Below are 22209 nucleotides of genomic sequence, written 5' to 3'. Positions count from 1 at the left end.
CATCATTTGTAACAGACCTTTTTATTCAATTAAAGTGAGATTATTCTCTTCTTAAGTCCTGGTGACTTTTTATCGACTTATCAAGTATTTTATACTTGTGGCGTCAACCCCTTCCTTTCATCTTGATACTTCTGGTTCCTAGTTCATATAACTAGTGGGTCAAAGTACTTAACACCATCCCTTGAAGAAACAATATAAAGATTGGGTCTCTGCTCTATATAGCATTGGTTCTTCTTTGAGATTTCTTCAAGATACTATCCTCACAACCATCCTTTTATTTCATCACCATAACCATAGCCTTATCAACTATCTTCCGCTTCCATTACTCATTATTTAAATAGCCTACCAATTCACCTATACGTCTACCACCCTTAACCATTCTATTTTGAGCCATTCACTTTGCAGGTTGTTTTGCTTCCTTCCTAGATCCACAATCATTTGAAAAAGGTACAAGTACCATACATCACCTTCCCTTTGATACTTGTGGTTCCTATCTCCATATATATAGTGGGTCCAAGTCCTTACTACCATCCCTTAAATAAGTAATATAAAGTATGAGTCTTTGCTCTCTATAGTATTGGTTCTTTTTTGAGTCTTCTTTAAGACACTACCTCACAACCATTCCATTGTTTCATCAACCTCACCATAGCCATAACATCCTTCTGCTACCATCTCTCTTATCATAAATAGCCTACCTATTCACCTTTGCATCTACCACCAAACCATCTATTTGAGCCATTCACTTATGCAGGTTATTTTGCTTCCTTCCTAGATCCATAATCAATTGAAAAGGTAGAATTAACTTACATCAAGCAATAATCAGAGCTTTGGTGGAAGAAGCAACGTGCAACAACAACAACAAAAAAATACCAAAAAGAAGTGCAAGTGAAGTGCAAGTGAACAAAAATAAAAAATCAGCAAAAGAAATTGAAGCACTCCAAAAGAAGAAAAAACCAAACACTCAGAGAAAGAAGAAAAGAAAAGAAAGAAAGAAAGAAAAGTTGAAAGCACACGACAACAACTCTCATCACCAAGCCATTCAAGTAAGCCTTTAAATTGATTATGGTGATAGAAGGTTGTGAAGTGACTTTGTGTAAGTAATCCTTTTTTTTATCTTCTTTCTATTTCTAAGCCGCCCTTTTCATTATATTTTGCTTTCCATTCCTACAAACCCTTTTGCAGCCGACGCACAACAAGTAAACTCTACTTGACATGGTTTTGAGTAAAGTCGTTAGAAATTGGGATAAAGAGAATCGAGAGGAAAAAGGCTTGATAATTGTGGCGTCACCTATCTTCTATCCACCTTGATACTTGTGGTTCCTATCTCTTTATAGATAGTGGGTCCAAGTCCTTTTCTACCACGCCTTAGAGAGATTTGTAAGGTTGGGTCTTTGATCATTGTAGCATTGGTTCTTCCTTGGTCTTTCTAAGATCTTATCCATCATCTTCCATTTTCTTTCATAAACTCAACCATAACCATACCATCATTCCACCATACAAATACTTCTCTAAATTCTTTCAAACATATCATCATCACTTATTTCGCTGCCATCTTTATATTACTAACTTATTCATTCATACTTAACCATTTTTTAAGTCTTCTTATTTCAAGAACACTTGCTGCCTTCCTAAGTCCTACAATCAAAGTATAAGTTTTAATTCACCAAGTGGAGTAGGACGTGCTTGTATCATTCCTCTTCATCTAACTTCAGCTACATGCTAGCTCCTCCAGCTAAGTTAAAGCTCCTTAGGTGATAAAATCAAGCATCCATAATATGCCTTGCTTTGTACTTCACCTATAGGAATTAATAAACAAATCAAGAAAGCAATGTGTGAGATCAATTAAGGTAAATAGCTAAGATAACATGTATATGAGCTAGATAGAAGGCATAGGATTCTAATGAGCCTTAAGAAAACATGTATGAGCTAAAAAGGAGATGCATACATGCAAATGAGGTAGAGAAATATGGATGCAAAGCTAGTAAGCTAATGTAAACATAACATAAGCTAAAATAACATGACATGAGCTAATGAATGAATGAATACATGCTGCCATGACATGTAAATAATATGAAAACATAATAAATGAACTTAAAACATAAGTAAAACATAATATAAAGATAAGAAAAGATGTGGAAACATACTTTATGCATGAAAATCATATAGTATGCAAGTGAACGATAACATATGATCATTCAAGCATAGTTTAAGGTGCAAAAGCATGCTTATAAAATGAAATGATGTATATAGATGATAGTAAAGGAAAAACTAAGGATGAGTTCCCTTAGAATGAGCTTTGAAGAATGTCCAAGGTGTGATCAAGTCATGGAGAAAGTTGGAGCTAGTTTTGATTATATCATCCCCCTTCTTCTAGGAGATTTGTCCTCAAATCAAAGTAGTTTCTCATTAAAGACCTTCTTGATGTAGGAAGGATTGAATCCTTATGCTTTTCTCAAATAGATGCTTCACACAAAATGTTCAACCTCTTGGCTTCATTTCTTATAACTTCAGGTCCTTTGATGGGAAGACACAACATTTTGGAACCATCACATGTCCTTTGAACAGGAGAGACATATCCCTACACGAACCAACTTGTTCCTTTTTCTTTGTTATTTGAATTATCACAATGCTTGGAAAGGAGTTCTATCTCTTCAATTCCTCCCTTTAATTCATCATACTTATTAGTGAAAAGGTTTGTCTCTTGGTTGGAATCATCACATCCCTTAGTGAAGACAATTATTCTTTGAATGAATCCTTGGTGCTGATTTAAATCATCATCTCCTTTCACCTTTGCGCCTCTCCAAATGATTGCCCTTAAGGTTGATAGGATTTCACCATAAGGATGAAACAAGTTGCTAAAAAACAAATCAAAGTTAATAAATAAAAAACTATTAACAAGATGAATGGAAATAGCAAACCAGGGTGGATGTTTAATGGGTGTTGGTTGCTTAATGATGGAAAACTCCATTGGTTGCTGAATTCCCTTCAATATGTGCAATGTACTTGGAGTATCAATGATCCCAACTCTTGGCACTTCAAGTGATACATCTTTTTGAACTTCAAGAGGCATAACTGTTGGAACGTCAAAGGACATGTGTTGTGGATCACCAAAGGTCACGACTATTGGTTCCTCAAAAGACATGTTTCTTGAATCTTCTACTTGAAGTGATATGTCTCTTGTATTATCCAACAAAACAAAAGAAATAATAGGAGAAAAAGTAGGGTTAGATTAAAAAAAGTCTCTCTTTTTCTTTTCTACATTCACTTTCCCTTTGCTCCCAAATTCAATCTTTTCATCTCTCTCATTTTCAAGTCCAATGTTTTTCACATCCATTTTCTCATTTTCATTTTCAAATTTCTCCACATTTACTTATTTCTCCTGCAAAACCTTTTCCATGGCTTTTTTTTTGTTTGCTTCTTCATGGATCCAATGATTTTCTTCAGTTGTGTTTGGTTTTCATGCACTTAATTTGGCAACATTGTCACCAAGGTGATCTTGTTTTCATTATGGAAGAATGAAAAGTGTTTGGTGAAGCCATCATGCGTTGTTCGTTTATCAAAGTGCTAAGATCAGTCAAAAAGAAGATGACTTAAATTCCTGGGAACAACATCAAACAAGACTTCATCTTTGTACCTTTCGATTAAGAATGACACAAGTACTAGTTCAGTGACTTTTAACTCTTCTTCGTCATTAAACCATTGCAATTCATATGGGTAGGAATGTTTGATCGTTGTAAGACCCATCTTATCTACCATATATGTGCTAGCAAGGTTTGTACAACTTCCACCATCAATGGCTACAAGACATACTTTACCATTTACATGGCAACGAGTATGAAATACATTCTCTCTTTGTTGATTGTACTCCATTTCTTGGGAATATGAAAGATCAAGCAACATTATTAGTAAAAAAAATTGGAAATGTGAAAAAGGACCTTACCATTCAAACTCTCATAAAACTTTTCTTAGACACTCCAAAGAAAGAAAATTGTCACTCAACACTCATGTTTACACTCAAGACTTGTTATGGCTTTTTCTTTGTCCTCTTCTATGCTCACATTGTTAACGTACCTTTTTCCTCTCGTCCTCTTTAGTTGGTCCTAATAAAACTTTACTCAAGACTTCTCAAGGTCTTGGTACTTTGTATACGTTGACTGCAATTGGTTAAGGTAATGGAAAAAAAACAAATGTAATGTAAATGGTGGCTAGAAGAAGAAAGAAAAGAAAAGAAATGGTTACTTACTTGCAAAGTCACTCGCAACTTCACCTTCACTATAATCAAGGTTTTGATGACATCTTGAACCTTGTTGGTGTTGTTTTTGTTGAACTGCTTCACTTTGTTTGGCCTTCTCTGATGCAAACTCATTTTCAGCATTCATATTCATCATTTGCTTATGGTTAATCACCAGGGGAGTCTTCTTAAACTTTATGCTCCTTTATTTCTTTTATATTTTAGTTATCAATATTCTGATCATCTATGGACTTACATATTATCTTTATCATGTTCTAATATCATATGATGAACACTTTATGCTTAGGTTGTTGATTATGTAATTTATAATTTATATGGTCTTTAAGTAACTTACCCATTTTATGTTCACATCTTTATATTACTTACTGCATGATATTAATTCACATATTTACTTAGTTTATTATTGATTTTCATTAGTTTTGAATTCATTTAGATTGATGTCATTACATTCATATTATGGCAGCATGTAAATTCTTCCTAGCTCATTACAATTTAATTCAACTCACAAGTCATATATATTAGCTCACTAATATCATACCATCTTATACTTAGCTCATGATATCATTCCATAACTTATAAGCATTAATTCACACACGACAGCATGCATTTACATTCATTCCAACTTATATCCTTTGATTTAACTTAGTTTCCTTATTTATGTAGGTACATCAATGGGTAGCACACATTATGGTAGCTTGGTGGACTATTTGGCCTCAACATGTAGCTCACAATTAGCTCAAAAGGATTCAAGAAGCTCATGAAGACTTATGGAAAGCTCAACTCAGCTGGAAGAGCTAACATGTAGTTGAACTTAGCTGGATGAACCATTTGAAGCCAAGTTGCTAAAAGTGACGTCAAGTGCATCTGAAAGTAGCTACAAGAAATGCTAAGAGGCTTAGTAGGTCACGGCTAGAAGGCTCAATCACAACCAGCCCTTCTTGCATAGCTAGCTCACTAGAAGCTTGAATGTTTCTTCCCTTTGGCGTGAAGATGAAAACGTTCATGCATTATTCCGCCAATGTTCATGTCTCTACCTTTTGGCCGAAACATCACATATGCATTCATATTTATTTAATTCAATAAGTATATATTTTCTTAGGGACACAAGGGCTGGCGGAATCACCATGTAACCATGAGTGATGTAAGGCTCTTCTGATGTCTTATCAAATTGATTGTGGATCTAGGAAGGAAGCAAAACAACCTGCAAAGTGAATGGTTCAAAACAGAACGGTTAAGGTAGATAGACGTATGGTGAATGGGTGGGCTGTTTAAAATGAGAGATGGAAGCGGAAGATGGTTGATATGGCTATAGTTATGGCAATAAAACAAAGGGGATGGAAGTGAGGATAGTATCTTGAAGAAGTCTCAAAGAAGAACCAATGCTATAGAGAGCAAAGACCCAGACTTTATATTGCTTCTACAAGGGGTGGTATTAAGTACTTTGACCCACTAATTATATGAACTAGGAACCAGAAGTATCAAGGTGAAAAGAAAGGGGTTGACACCACAAGTATAAAATACTTGATAAGTCGATAAAAGTCACCAGGACTTAAGGAAGAGAATAATCTCACTTATATTAATCAAAAAGGTCTCATTACAATTGAACTATAATGGCCTATTTATAGTTTTTGAAGGGACTTGGCCGAATAGGTACATATTGGTTCGGCCAGCCCTTGTACCTTCATAAAATGACATGATTTTTAATGAAAAAACAAGTCTTTAATGAAAATACATGCTCTTGGTCGAATGGTTATGTGTTGGTTCGGCCCTAAGGATGATTTGAATGCATTTGGAAGTTATTTGGGTGGCAAAATGAAGAGGAAAGAGTCTTTGGCCGAATAGGAAGCATCCCTTGGTGTTTTGGCGCCAATTTGATGTCACATGAACTGCACATGCTTGAATGATGCACATGGCAGCCTACATGAATGCACATGGGTCTTCTTGCTATGCTTTGATGAGGTTGCAACCATAGGATGATGTCTTGAAGTCCATGGAAAGAAGATAGGCAACAACTAGGCGTGAATTAGCTTCCAATGTGTATCTAGATGACATGGCATCCATTGGGCAGCCTAGAGATGAACTAGCTTCAAGGTAAGCTAAATGAGTGTCTTGGTAGCTAACTAGGTGAGTTATAGCTTGATAAACCTAAGCTAGTTAGCTTTGGTCTTCTCAGCTCCTCAGCTACTCTCCCAGCTACCTTTAGTCCACTTTTCAGCACTTTGGTCCAAAGGTCTCCTCCAGCTAAGTTCAGCTACATGCTAGCTCCTCCAGCTAAGTTGAGCTTTCCTTAATGTTCCACGAGCTGCCATGATATTTGTGAGCTGTTATGAGCTAAATGTCTTGCTGCCATGTATGATTATGGTGATGTGAGCTATGTTTGAAGGTCATGATCTAATTATATCATCTCAAAGTATGTGTAAGATAATGCATGAAGCTTAAGAGCTAATATGAATGCATATGAACTAATGAAATGATTTATAATGATGCTGCCTTGATGTATATATGATAATCATGCTTAATATGATTATAAGACTATCCTAATATGCTTATAACATTGTGTATCAATCATAAAGATAGGGTATATGTTGTATGCATGAATATCATATAACATGGTATTCATAAATGATAAATGGAAACATGTAATAATAATATCCTAAGAAATGATATGTAATCATAGCATATATTTGAATAATATGAAAAACATGATCAAATAAGCATAGGATGGAAATAATAGTATGATAATTTATACTAACATGTGAATGCATGCTTATGATAGAATAGAATGTATAAATGATATAGTATAAGATAGGCTAATGAAGAACTCCCTTAGAAACAGCTTTGAAGAACATCCATGGTGTGTTCAAGTCATAGAGAAAGTTGGAGCTTGTTTGGATTGTATCATCCTCCCCTTCTTTTAGGTGATTTGTCCTCAAATCGAAGTAGTTTCTCATTAAAGACCTTCTTGATGTAGCAAAGATTGAATCCTTATGTTTTCCTCCAATAAATGCTTCACACGAAATGTTGAATCTTGGCTTCAATTCTGGTAACTTCACGTCCTTTTATGGGAGGACACAATGTTTGGGAACCATCATATGTCCTTTGAATGGGAGAGACATATCGTTTGGTGAAGATAATAACTCCTTGGTGCTTATTTAAAAGATCATGTCCTTTCACCTTTGTGCCTCTCCGAATGATTACCTTTAAGGTTGGTAGTATTTCACCATAAGGATGAAACAAGTTCAAGTTGCTGCAAAACAAATCAAAGTTAGTAAATGAAAAACTATTAACAATATGAATGGAAATAGCAAACCATGGAGGATGTTTAATGGGTGTTGGTTGCTTGATGATGAAAAATTCCATTTGTTGCTGAAATCTCTTCAATATGTGCAATGTACTTGGAGCATGAATGATATCAACTCTTGGTACTTCAATTGGCATATTCTTTCAAATTTCAAGAGGTACATCATTTGAAATGTCAAAGGACATGTCTTGTGGATCACCAAAAGTCACGTTTATTGATTCTTCAAAAGACATGTTTCTTGAATCTTCAACTTGAAGTGACATGTCTATTTGATTATTCTACACATCAAAAGAAAGAATAGGAGTACGATTAGATAAAATATGTTTTTCACTCTCATTTTCCTTTTCCTCTTTGCTCCCATATTCAATAATTTCATTTTTCTCATTTTCAACTCTCTCCACTCTTTTCTCATGCAAAAATTTTCTTTCAACGTTCTTCATTGCATGAATGTATGGATCAATTTGAAGCATCTTTGGGCAACCGAAGAATAAATCACCCTAGAATGGAAGAAGAATTTGAGGAAGAAGAGGCTGAAGTAACATCAAAAGCAATAAGAGACGTTTATCGAAATCAGAATGATAACTTCAGCTACATTAAGGTACCCATTCCTCCATTTCAAGGACGAACTGATCCTGAAGCCTATCTTGACTGGGTAATCAAGATCAAGCACATTTTTTAATGTCAAAACTATACAGAGCAAAAGAACGTCAGGCTTGCTACTATGGAATTCGTGGACTATGCCCTAGTTTGGTGGGATCAATTGGTGAGTTCAAGAAGATGAAATGGTGAGTGCCCCAGTATTACGTGGGAAGAAATGAAGGCCATTATGAGCAAAAGGTTCGTGCCTACTCACTATCACCGAGATCTTTATCATAAGCTACAAAATCTTAAACAAGGAAGCATGAGCATAGAAGATTATTTCAAGGAGATAGAGATAGCCATGATTCGAGCCAATGTTGATGAAGACAGAGAAGCAACAATGGCAAGGTTTCTATCTAGCTTAAATCATGACATTACTAACCTTGTTGAACTGTAACATTATGTAGAGATTGAGGATATGGTACATATGGCCATGAAAATTGAATGACAGATTAAAGAATTCAAGCGGAGTAATCCAAATTCGGACACCAAATGGTAACAAGAGCCTAATACTTTCCGGAAACCAACTCTAGTCCAAGCATAGGATCGTGTTGAGGTAACCAAAACTATTCAAATGGGTGAATCCAACAAGGGAAAAGAAAAGCAAACTAACTCTTTTGAGAGGTCCAGAGACATCAAATGTTTAAGTATTTTAGAAAAGGACATGTGGCTAGTCAATGTCCCAACCAAAATGCTATGATAGTACTTGACAATGGAGATGTTGTATCAGATTCCAAAGAACCTATCTATGATGAGGAACCTGAAGCAATCCAAGATGAAGAAACAGTAGAGAATACAGACCATGGAGAAATGCTTGTTTTAAAAACGTGCCTAAATCACAAACATCTCATGAGGATTTACAAAGAAAGAACATTTTCCATATAAGGTGCCATGTCAAGGACAAAGTTTGCACAATGATTATAGATGGAGGGAGTTGCACAAACGTAGCCAGCACTCTTATGGTTGAAAAACTTGGTTTGCCAACATCAAAGCATCCCACTTAATATAAACTCCAATGGCTCAATGAAGGAGGTGAGTTAAATATTACTAAACAGGTTCTAATTCCTTTTTTAGTTGGTTGGTACAAGGATGAGGTACTTTGTGACATTTTTCCTATGCAAGCTAGCCACATTCTACTTGGTAGACCATGAAAGTGTGACAAAAGGGCCATTCATGACTGTTATCATAATCAATACACCTTTAAACATGAAGGACGCAAGGTAACCTTGGTACCTTTGATGCCTAATGATGTACAACAAGATCAGTTGCATATGCGAAAAAGTGTACAAGCATGGCGTAAAGACAAACCACCAATGAAGAATGAAGAAGGACGAAGAACGAAACCGAACTTTTTCATGAAGAAACATAATGGCTCATTGCTAGAAAATGAAGGGTTTCCTACGAAAAATGGTGATGGTTGGGATTCAAAGTCACAACTCTTCACCAAGGGTCTTAATCTTCAAAAGATAAGTACCCCTTCATTTGAAACCTCATATCTCCTCACTTTTCAGGACCAACCACTTGAAAGGTCACTTCCAAAAGGGATATCCCTAGAAGAATATCATTCCCAAAAGGTACCTATTGGTATATTATATTCCAAAGAAAGGCCTAAAAGGAGATCTTTTGAAAGGGTACCTACTAGAAGAACACATTCATTCAAAGGATGCTTTCTTTTAACAAAGAAACGTGAAGCTATGCAAGGATTCGATTTAAGGAGAAATTGCCCTAAAGAAGGGGGATGATGCAAGCACATTTTCACCTACAAAGGGAGTACTCTTGAATATATATATATATTTTTTGTTTTATTTAATTTATACTAGTTTAATAATATATGCTATTATAATACATCTCATGTTAAGGTTACTAGTTATGTAGTTAATAAATAACTTAGCATTAACACATCTTCATAATAGATGCACATTGTTATTTAAATAAGTTAAGCATGTTAGAATAGTCTTGCAATCATATTAAGCATGATTCATCATATTTATATAATAGCAACATACTTATCATTCATTTTATTAGCTCATATGCATTCATTTTAGCTCTTACACTTTAAACATTAGCTCACACATATTATATGATATTATATGTAGCTCATAACATGCAACCATAGATCACAAGACCATGATCATGCACGACAACAAGGTATTTAGCTCATACAAGCTCAATGCCAATGAATTACCTTGTTTTCTTGCATATGTAGGTACATTGGAGCATGACAAACGTTGGGGAAACTTGGTGGAGCATTTGGAAGTCATATGCAGCTCACAAAGAACATGGCAGCTCGTGGAACACTAAGGAAAGCTCAACTCAGCTGGAGGAGCTCAAGGCCAGCTAATCTCAGCTAGTTGGACTATTTGAAACTAAGTTTCTAAAAGTGATATCAATAGTAGCTGAATGTAGCTGAATGTGCTGTTATGAAGCTTGCAAGGTCTCGGCTAGGAAGCTCACTCACAACCATCCCCTTGCTTGCTAGCTAGCTACACATTCAAGCAAGCTTGCAAGAATACCCATACATGCTCAAGATGATGCACATGACCAGCTTTCATCCTATGCACAAGGCTGCACCACAAGGTTCCCTAGAACACCCATATGCGTTCCATATGACCAGTAACCATGTGTCTTGCATGTGGTCTCTTTTAGGTGCCAAGATGAAGAGCCATCTACCCATTCGGCCAAGCGCCATTTACTCTCCCATTTGGTGCCAACTTGAAAGGATACAAGTGATATTCAACCATGGGACATGTTCCTACATTTTAACCAAACCATCACCTATTTATTCATGTTAATTATTTATTAAATTATGTCTTTTTATGAAGGGACAAGGGCTGGCGGAACCATCATGTACCTATTCGGCCAAGTCCCTTCAAAAACTATAAATAGGCTTTCCTATTTCTTTTGTAATCAAACCTTTTTCATCAATTAAAGTGAGATATTTCTCTTTACTTAAGTCCTTGTGACTTTTATCGACTTATCAAGTAATTTATTACTTGTAGCGTCAACCCCTTCCCTTTGATATTGTGGTTCCTATCTCTATGTAGATAGTGGGTCCAAGTCATTGTTACCACCCCTTAGGAAGGATTTGTAAGGATGGGTCTTGATGTGATCCTACTGACCACCAAGTTCAAACAAAACATGCTCACAACTTTGAAGTTCTTCCAAGATGATTCTAAGGGAGTCTTGCCTTATTTTATTATTTATTTACTCATTTATGCATTACATGTCACGTGAATATGTTTATCTTATTCTTAATTTTTTCTTGAATATTATATGCTGTCATTTATATGTATAATATATGATATTCATGTATGACTTATTAATTCACATCTTTATATAACTCATTCAATGCATATGCATTCATAGTTAGCTTATTTGCATTATTAACATAGGTGGAAGCATGCATTCATAATTATCATAGCTCAATTCCTATCTAATTATTTGTTTACATACTTTTTCTAGGTTCATTGGATGCTAAGAAGACTAAAGACAATTGAAGAGTTGGTTGGACAGTTCACGTCAGTCAGATTGATCTACATTTTTGAACATGATCCAAGTATCTTTGGGTGATGAAGTCTTCTTAACATTTAATCCCATATCTCGTAGCATTCCAACGCATTTTTAATCACATTAATCCGATTCGGGAGCTTGAGATATGTCCAGATTACGGAAGATAGTGCAGGCTGGAAATTAATACGGGATTTGCAACCATTCATCTCCTTCAAAGGACTTATGCATGGGAGGAATTAATGAAGACATGCAAGGACGAGAAAAGAATATTAAAATGAATCAGAACATTTGAGAGGAGGTGCAAGGATTCATTCAAAGGCTTTTAAATTCATCCATTCATGCAAGAAGCCAAATAGTCATGTTCACACAAGGGGGAAGAATTTCAGCCAAGATACATTCATGAACATTCATCCATAGAAGACAAATCAACAAGTTCACACAAGGTGGGATGAATTCGGCCAAAGGATGTATTCCATTAAAAGATGAACATCCATTCATCAAAATTCATTCACCTAAGCCATGCTTTGTATCTACTTAAAGTATGAACACTCTTCCATGAAGGTTCACTCATTAAATGTTTTGTATTCACACCATGAACTCTTAGGCCTATAAATAGCTTTAAATTCATTTGTAAAAGAAACCAATTCACTTTGTTTAATCAAATATTTATGAGAGTTTCTCTCTTTAGTTCTTAAGTGAACTTTATCGACTTATCAAGCTTATGCTTGTGGCGTCACCCCTATCTATGTCACCCTGATACTTCTGGTTCCTATCTCTTTATAGATAGTGGGTCAAAGTCCTTGTTTACCATCCCTTAAAGAAGCAATATAAAGTCTAGGTCTTTGTTCTTTAACATTGGTTCTTCTTTGAGTCTTCTTTGAGATACTACTTTTCATATTCATCTCCATCACCTTCATTCTACTTCCATTACCATACTTCATCATTTCCTTTAAACATATCACCAACTTATATATATTTTCCGCTGCCATATTTATCTTTCCATTTCATTACTTCCATTTAACTATTTTTTTGAGCTTTCTTGTTTGTGCAGGATACTTGTTGCTCTCCTAGACCGAAACAATCAAAGGTACAACCTTGACTTCACCATCCATCCAAGTGAGGCTAGGTTGAACTTTATCATATGGTAATCAGAGCTAAGGTGGATTGCAACAAGAACAAGCAAAAACAACATCCTACCATTCAATAAAAAGAAAATCAAAATGAGAAGTGCCAAAAGAAAAAAATCAGCAAGTTAATCCCAACATCAACAAGGGATTCCAAGTGAAGAAAAACTAAAGAAAGGAAACAAAGAAATCAAAGTGCAAAGAAGTGCCAAAGGTGACAAGCAACATCATTATTTCAACCGATCCTAAGGAAGTCTTCAAGACCTTTGATTGTTCTTCTAGGAAGGTGGTGAGTATCTTTGCATAGTAAGTGAACCTTTCTTTATTTTTATTCATTTTATAAGACCACCCTTCATTATTTAATCTTTCTACCTTTCTATTTTTTCCCTCTACTTTAACGAATTTTTCAGTCGACGTCCATAGCACTTGAAAGCTCTCGAGTTAGTTCTTTTAAGAACTTTACAAGAGAGGAACGAGTGGAAAAAGGCTAATCGGTGTGTGAGATCAGAAGGGGAATCGAAAAAGCCAGTTTATATTCCCGAGTTCAAACACAAGCGTTGAGTGGAGCATCATCATTTGTTTGGAGTGATTGTGAGGATTTGTGAGTGATTATTGGTAAGGTCCTTTCATCTTATTCAACTATTAATTTTTTACTAACAATTCTCCCATCTTTCGAATGGATTACGAACAGCAAAGGAGGAATCCATTTCATACTCATTTTCATGTTAATGATAAAGTATGCCTTGTAGCCATTGATGGTGGTAGATGTGCAAATCTTGCAAGCACATACATGGTTGAGAAGTTGGGACTTATAACATTCAAACATCCCAGCCCATATGTTTTGCAAGGATTAAATGAAGATGAAGAGTTAGAAGTTATAGAGCAAGTACGTGTGTCATTTTCAATTGGGGGATATGAAGATGAAGTTTTATGTGATGTTATTTCTATGAATTCAAGCCATATACTCCTTGGACGTCCATGGAAGTTTGATAAACGAGCATTGTATAATGGGTTCTCCAACAAATTTTCATTCAAACACCAAGGGAGAAAGATCGCGTTGGTTCCAATGTGCCCAAATCAAGTTCATGAATGCCAAGTTATCGTCAAATCAAGTATAGAGGAATGGAAGAAAACTAAAGCCATGAAGAAAGTTGAAAGAGAAGTTTCACGTGAGAAACAAATAACAGTGGAGGGAGATCAAAATGAAAATGAGAAAATTGATGTGAGAAACGTTGGAGTCGAAAATGAGAAAGTTGAAAAGATTGAATTTGGGAGAAAAGGGGGAAGTACGTGTGGAAGAGAAAATGAAAAGATTACAAGTGAGTTTGTGGTTAAAAGATATGATGGAATTGAACATGCACAAATCAAAGAAGAACATTGTGAGAAAACCAAGACATTTGGAGTTGAAAATGAGAGTGAAGATGAGTGTGTTGAAAAACATGAGCATGAAAGGAATGAATAAAATGAGAATGAAGTTTTGCTTTATACTAATCAATTTTTTTCTTCTATTCATTCTTTTAATTTGCAGGTTATTCCAAGGGACATTCAAGATGATTCAAGCATCATTTCTTTTGAAATTCCAAAAGATGTGTCACTTGAAATTATAAAGAACATGTTCATTAACCTTCAAAGTACATTCACCTCATACTCAAGATCGAATGCACCTTATAAAAGGGAAGACTCAATGAACCTAACCATGGAGAACATTAAGAGTCCAAACTCATTCATTCATGAATTTAATCCTTTCCTTTCCTTTGATTCTAAATTATCTACTTCTAACTTTGTTCTATTTTTCAGATTGTTAATTCAAAAGCAAAGACTTGAACATGTGAAGCATTTTGAGCAAAGAAAATGATGCAAGATGAGAATGAAAGAATTTCCATTCAAAAGAACATCAAAGTTGTTCCCTTATGTACCAAGCATCGATTTGGGGACAAATCGCCTTAAAGAAGGGGGGATGATGTGATCCTACTGACCACCAAGTTCAAACAAAACATGCTCACAACTTTGAAGTTCTTCCAAGATGATTCTAAGGGAGTCTTGCCTTATTTTATTATTTATTTACTCATTTACGCATTACATGTCACGTGAATATGTTTATCTTATTCTTAAATTTTGCTTGAATATTATATGATGTCATTTATATGTATAATATATGATATTCATGCATGACTTATTAATTTACATCATTATATAACTCATTCAATGCATATGCATTCATAGTTAGCTCATTTGCATTATTAACATAGGTGGAAGCATGCATTCATAATTATCGTAGCTCAATTCCTATCTAATTATTTGTTTACATACTTTGTCTAGGTTCATTGGATGCTAAGAAGACTAAAGGCAATTGAAGAGTTGGTTGGACAGTTCACGTCATTCAGATGGATCTACATTTTTGAACATGTTCCAAGCATCTTTGGGTGATGAAGTCTTCTTAACATTTAATATCCTATCTCGTAACTTTCCAACGCATTTTTAATCACAATAATCCGATATCGGGAGCTTGAGATATGTCTAGATTACTGAAGATAGTGCAGGCTGGAAATTAATACCGGATTTGCAACCATTCATCTCCTTCAAAGGACTTATGCATGGGAGGAATTAATGAAGACATGCATGAACGAGAAAAGAATATTAAAATGAATCAGAACATTTGTGAGGAGGTGCAAGGATTCATTCAAAGGCTTTTAAATTCATCCATTCATGCAAGAAGCCAAATAGTCATGTTCACACAAGGGGGAAGAATTTCAACCAAGATACATTCATGAACATTCATCCATAGAAGACAAATCAACAAGTTCACACAAGGTGGGATGAATTCGGCCAAAGAATGTATTCCATTAAAAGATGAATATCCATTCATCAAAATTCATTTACCTAAGCCATGCTTTGTATCTACTTAAAGTATGAACACTCATCCATGAAGGTTCACTCATTAAATGTTTTGTATTCACACCATGCACTCTTAGGCCTATAAATAGCTTTACATTCATTTGTAAAAGATACCAATTCACTTTGTTTAATCAAATATTTGTGAGAGTTTCTCTCTTTAGTTCTTAAGTGAACTTTATCAACTTATCAAGCTTATGCTTGTGGTGTCACCCCTATCTATGTCACCCTGATACTTCTGGTTCCTATCTCTTTATAGATAGTGGGTCAAAGTCCTTATTTACCATCCCTTAAAGAAGTAATATAAAGTCTGAGTCTTTGTTCTTTAACATTGGTTCTTCTTTGAGTCTTTTTTGAGACTACTTTTCATATTCATCTCCATCACCTTCATTCTACTTCCATTACCATACTTCATCATTTCCTTTAAACATATCACCAACTTATATATATTTTCCGCTGACATATTTATCTTTCCATTTCTTTACTTCCATTTAACTATTTTTTTGAGCTTTCTTGTTTGTGCGGGATACTTGTTGGTCTCCTAGACCAAAACAATCAAAGGTACAACCTTGTCTTCACCATCCATCCAAGTGAGGCTAGGTTGAACTGTATCAGGTCTTTGCTCTATATAGCACTGGTTCTTCCTTGATCATTTCTAAGATACTATACTCTTTAACCTTCCATTTTTTCATCAACCATACCATAGCCATAACAATCATCTTCCACTTCCATCTCTCATTTCTTAAATAGCCTACCATTTCACCTTTACATCTACCACCAAACCATCTATTTGAGCTATTCACTTATGAAGGTTGTTTTGCTTCCTTCCTAGATCCACAATCAATTGAAAAGGTATAATTACCTTACATCACACCTACTCCTTGGAAGGCCATGGCAATATGACAAGATGAATATTCATGATTGTTTTACCAATCAATACTCGTTCAACCATAAAGGAAAAAACATTATCCTTATAATGTGATCCTATCGACCACCAAGTTCAATCAAAACATGCTCACAACTTTGAAGTTCTTCCAAGATGATTCTAAGGGAGTCTTGCCCTATTTTATTATTTATTTACTCATTTATGCATTACATGTCACGTGAATATGTTTATCTTATTCTTAATTTTTGCTTGAATATTAAATGTTGTCATTTATATGTATAATATATGATATTCATGCATGACTTATTAATTCACATCTTTATATAAATAATTCAATGCATATGCATTCATAGTTAGCTTATTTGAATTATTAACATAGGTGGAAGCATGCATTCATAATTATCATAGCTCAATTCCTATCTAATTATTTGTTTACATACTTTGTCTAGGTTCATTGGATGCTAAGAAGACTAAAGGCAATTGAAGAGTTGGTTGGACAGTTCACATCGGGAGCTTGAAATATGTCCAGATTACTAAAGATAGTGCAGGCTGGAAATTAATACGGGATTTGCAACCATTCATCTCCTTCAAAGGACTTATGCATGGGAGTAATTAATGAAGACATGCATGGACGAGAAAAGAATATTAAAATGAATCAGAACATTTGTGAGGAGGTGCAAGGATTCATTCAAAGGCTTTTAAATTCATCCATTCATGCAAGAAGCCAAATAGTCATGTTCACACAAGGGGGAAGAATTTCAGCCAAGATACATTCATGAACATTCATCCATAGAAGAAAAATCAACAAGTTCACACAAGGTGGGATGAATTCGGCCAAATGATGTATTCCATTAAAAGATGAATATCCATTCATCAAAATTCATTCACCTAAGCCATGCTTTGTATCTACTTAAAGTATGAACACTCATCCATGAAGGTTCACTCATTAAATGTTTTGTATTCACACCATGCACTCTTAGGCCTATAAAGAGCTTTCCATTCATTTGTAAAAGAAACCAATTCACTTTGTTTAATCAAATATTTGTGAGAGTTTCTCTCTTTAGTTCTTAAGTGAACTTTATCGACTTATCAAGCTTATGCTTGTGGCGTCACCCCTATCTATGTCACCCTGATACTTCTGGTTCCTATCTCTTTATAGATAGTGGGTCAAAGTCCTTGTTTACCATCCCTTAAAGAAGCAATATAAAGTTTGGGTCTTTGTTCTTTAACATTGGTTCTTCTTTGAGTCTTCTTTGAGATACTACTTTTCATATTCATCTCCATCACCTTCATTCTACTTCCATTACCATACTTCATCATTTCCTTTAAACATATCACCAACTTATATATATTTTCCACTGCCATATTTATCTGTCCATTTCATTACTTTCTTTTAACCATTTTTTTAGCTTTCTTGTTTGTACAGGATACTTGTTGCTTTCCTAGATCGAAACAATCAAAGGTACAACCTTGACTTCACCATCCATCCAAGCAAGGCTAGGTTGAACTTTATCATATGGTAATCAGAGCTAAGGTGGATTGCAACAAGAACAAGCAAAAACAACATCCTACCATTCAATAAAAAGAAAATCAAAAAGAGAAGTGCCAAAAGAAAAAAATTAGCAAGTTAATCCCAACATCAACAAGGGATTCCAAGTGAAGAAAAACTAAAGAAAGGAAACAAAGAAATCAAAGTGCAAAGAAGTGCCAAAGGTGACAAGCAACATCATTATTTCAACCGATCCTAAGCAAGTCTTCAAGACCTTTGATTGTTATTCTAGGAAGGTGGTGAGTATCTTTGCATAGTAAGTGAACCTTTCTTTATTTTTATTCCTTTAATAAGACCACCCTTCATTATTTAATCTTTCTACCTTTATATTTTTTTCCCTCTACACTAACGAATTTTTACGCCGATGACCATAGCACTTGAAAGCTCTCGAGTTAGTTCTTTTAAGAACTTTACAAAAGAGGAACGAGTGGAAAAGGCTAATCGAGTGTGTGAGATCAGAGAGGGAAATGAAAAAGCCAGTTTATATTCCCGAGTGCAAACACGAGCGTTGAGTGGAGCATCATCATTTTTTTGGAGTGATCGTGAGGATATGTGAGTGATTATTGGTAAGGTCCTTTCATCTTATTCAACTATTAATTTTTCACTAACAATTCTCCCATCCTTAGAATGGAGTACGGACAGCAAAGGAGGAATCCATTTCATACTCGTTTTCTTGTGAATGATAAAGTATGCCTTGTAGCCATTGATGGTGGTAGTTGTGCAAATCTTGCAAGCACATACATGGTTGAGAAGTTAGGGCTTATAACATTCAAACATCCCGGTCCATATGTTTTGCAAGGATTAAATGAAGATGAAGAGTTAGAAGTTATAGAGCAAGTACGTGTGTCATTTTCAATTGGGGGATATGAAGATGAAGTTTTATGTGATGTTATTTCTATGAATTCAAGCCATCTACTCCTTGGACGTCCTTGGCAGTTTGATAAACGATCATTGTATGATGGGTTCTCCAATAAATATTCATTCAAACACCAAGGGAGAAAGATCGCGTTGGTTCCAATGTGCCCAAATCAAGTCCATGAATGCCAAGTTATCGTCAAATCACGTATAGAGGAATGGAAGAAAACTAAAGCCATGAAGAAATTTGAAAGTGAAGTTTCACGTGAGAAACAAATAACAGTGGAGGGAGATCAAAATGAAAATGAGAAAATTGATGTGAGAAACGTTGGAGTCGAAAATGAGAAAGTTGAAAAGATTGAATTTGGGAGCAAAGGGAGAAGTACGTGTGGAAGAGAAAATGAAAAGATTACAAGTGAGGTTGTGGTTAAAAGATATGATGGATTTGAACATGCACAAATCAAAGAAGAACATTATGAGAAAACCAAGACATTTGGAGTTGAAAATGAGAGTGAAGATGAGTGTGTTGAAAAACATGAGCATGAAAGGAACGAATGCAATGAGAATGCAGTTTTGTTTTATACTAATCAATTTTTTTCTTCTATTCATTCTTTGAATTTACAGGTTATTCCAAGGGACATTCAAGATGATTCAAGCATCATTTCTTTTGAAATTCCAAAAGATGTGTCACTTGAAATTATAAAGAACATGTTCATTAACCTTCAAAGTACATTCACCTCATACTCAAGATCAAATGAACCTTATAAAAGATTGTTGATTCAAAAGTAAAGACTTGAACATGTGAAACATTTTGAGTAAAGAAAACAATGCAAGATGAGAATGAAAGAATTTCCATTCGAAAGAACATCAAAGTTGTTCCCTTATGTACCAAGCATCGATTTGGGGACAAATCACCTTAAAGAAGGGGGGATGATGTGATCTTATCGACCACCAAGTTCAAACAAAACATGCTCATAACTTTGAAGTTCTTCCAAGATGATTCTAAGGGAGTCTTGCCTTATTTTATTATTTATTTACTCATTACTGCATTACATGTCACGTGAATATGTTTATCTTATTCTTAATTTTTTCTTGAATATTATATGCTATCATTTATATGTATAATATATGATATTCATGCATGACTTATTAATTCACATCTTTATATAACTAATTCAATGCATATGCATTCATAGTTAGCTCATTTGCATTATTAACATAGATGGAAGCATGCATTCATAATTATCATAGCTCAATTCCTATCTAATTATTTGTTTACATACTTTTTCTAGGTTCATTGGATGCTAAGAAGACTAAAGGCAATTGAAGAGCTGGTTGGACAGTTCACTTCAGTCAGATTGATCTACATTTTGGAACATGTTCCAAGCATCTTTGGGTGATTAAGTCTCTTAACATTTAATCCCCTATCTCGTATCTTTCCAACACATTTTTAATCACATTAATCCGATATCGGGAGCTTGAGATATGTCCAGATTACTGAAGAGAGTGCAGGCTGGAAATTAATAGGGGATTTGCAACCATTCATCTCCTTCAAAGGACTTATGTATGGGAGGAATTAATAAAGACATGCATGGACGAGAAAAGAATATTAAAATGAATCAGAACATTTGTGAGGAGGTGCAAGGATTCATTCAAAGGCTTTTAAATTCATCCATTCATGCAAGAAGCCAAATAGTCATGTTCACACAAGGGGGAAGAATTTCAGCCAAGATACATTCCTGAACATTCATCCATAGAAGAAAAATCAACAAGTTCACACAAGGTGGGATGAATTCGGCCAAAGGATGTATTCCATTAAAAGATGAATATCCATTCATCAAAATTCATTCACCTAAGCCATGCTTTGTATCTACTTAAAGTAACACTCATCCATGAAGGTTCACTCATTAAATGTTTTGTATTCACACCATGCACTCTTAGGCCTATAAATAGCTTTCCGTTCATTTGTAAAAGAAACCAATTCACTTTGTTTAATCAAATATTTGTGAGAGTTTCTCTCTTTAGTTCTTAAGTGAACTTTATCGACTTATTAAGCTTATGCTTGTGGCGTCACCCCTATCTATGTCAACCAGATACTTCTGGTTCCTATCTCTTTATAGGTAGTGGGTCAAAGTCCCTGTTTACCATCCCTTAAAGATGCAATATAAAGTCTGGGTCTTTGTTCTTTAACATTGGTTCTTTTTTGAGTCTTCTTTGAGATACTACTTTTCATATTCATCTCCATCACATTCATTCTACTTCCATTACCATACTTCATCATTTTCTTTAAACATATCACCAACTTATATATATTTGCCGCTACCATATTTATCTGTCCATTTCATTACTTTCATTTAACCATTTTTTAGCTTTCTTATTTGTGCAGGATACTTGTTGCTTTCCTAGATCGAAACAATCAAAGGTACAACCTTGACTTCACCATCCATCCAAGCGAGGCTAGGTTGAACTGTATCACCTTACTCCTTTAACGCCGAAACAAGTTCAGAATGATCAAGCCAAAATGAAATAATGATGTGATCCTGTCTAGCACAAACTTCTTGCCTGACATACTCAAATCATTGAAGATCTATTAAGATTAATCTAAGGGAGTTCTTCCTTACTTTATATTATATTTACTCATTTATGCACTATATATTATTATGAGCATACATTTGCATTTTAAACTATGCTTGAATAATCATATGTTATCATTCACTTGCATACTATATGATTTTCATGCATACTATTTGTTTTCACATCTTTACCTAGCTTTATATTATGTTTACATATGTTTTAGATTCATTTATTATGTTTGAATATCATTTACATATCATGTCAGCATACTTATCATTCATTAGCTTGTTTCATGCATGTGTTACACATTCCTTACTTATGTTATCATATCAATTGCATTATTATATTAGCCATGGAGTCATGTGTTACATTAGAATGTTACTTATTACTTATTCATTACCTTGGGCATTGTAACTTATATACATTTTGTATTTAGTGTAAGGTACATTCAAGGCAATCCAGTGGACAGTGCACGTCAGCAATATTGATCGCCACTTTTGAACATGTTACAAGCATATATGGGAGATGAAGTCTTCTTAAAATTTAATTCCTAGTCTCTTAGCTTTCCAACTCAATTTGAATAGATTCAATCCGATATTGGGAGCTCGACATATGACCAGATTATTT

Source organism: Hibiscus syriacus, unplaced genomic scaffold (assembly GCF_006381635.1).
Source record: "Hibiscus syriacus cultivar Baekdansim isolate YM2019G1 unplaced genomic scaffold, ASM638163v2 tig00117017_pilon, whole genome shotgun sequence".
In the NCBI taxonomy this organism is placed as follows: domain Eukaryota; kingdom Viridiplantae; phylum Streptophyta; class Magnoliopsida; order Malvales; family Malvaceae; genus Hibiscus; species Hibiscus syriacus.
This window is presented reverse-complemented; position numbering follows the sequence as displayed.